This window comes from Crinia signifera, chromosome 3, assembly GCF_055691185.1.
Source record: "Crinia signifera chromosome 3, ASM5569118v1, whole genome shotgun sequence".
In the NCBI taxonomy this organism is placed as follows: domain Eukaryota; kingdom Metazoa; phylum Chordata; class Amphibia; order Anura; family Myobatrachidae; genus Crinia; species Crinia signifera.
The window spans coordinates 289839988-289840642 of NC_139219.1; positions in this window are offsets into that span (position 1 = coordinate 289839988).

The following is a 655-nucleotide window of genomic DNA, read 5'->3' on the forward strand; positions in this document are numbered from 1 at the left end:
TATTGTTGAAAGAAAATTACTTACATTGACCTGCAGAAAGAAATACCGGGGCTTCTCTTGTCTGTGCGACAGCGCCATCTTGTGGCAGCTATCCATATGTGTAACAGCATTCTTTAGGATGTGCACGGGAAACTGAAACACGATTATTATGTGTCAGTTCAAAATATTATCTAAACTACTTTCAATATGGGGAAGTTGGGGGGGGGGGGGGGATTCATTTAGGTTCAAGTTTGGTCCTACAAGCTCATTTCACATAGTAACATAACATAGTAACATAGTAATCAAGCAGTGGCGTAAGTTCTTCTGAGTTGCCCGGAGGCAAGATAAATATTTGTGCCCCACCCCCCTGACACACTCACCACCTTACATAAATATATGTATGTATATTATGGAATTATGTTTAAAATAAAGAGAATGTAACATCTAATATCCTGCTAGGACAGGGAGTCAGCCACAGAAGTGAAGTTGGTGGCTTTTAATTAACTGATTCAAACTGGCAGGGGAGGAGAGGTGCCCCCTTGGGAGCAGGAGCCCCGGCGGCAGATGACTCCATTGCCTCCCAGAGTTACGCCTCTGTAATCAAGGCTGAAAAAAGACGTTAGTCCATTGAGTTTAATCTATCTAACTTGTAACTACTGACTTAAGTAAAAGTCAT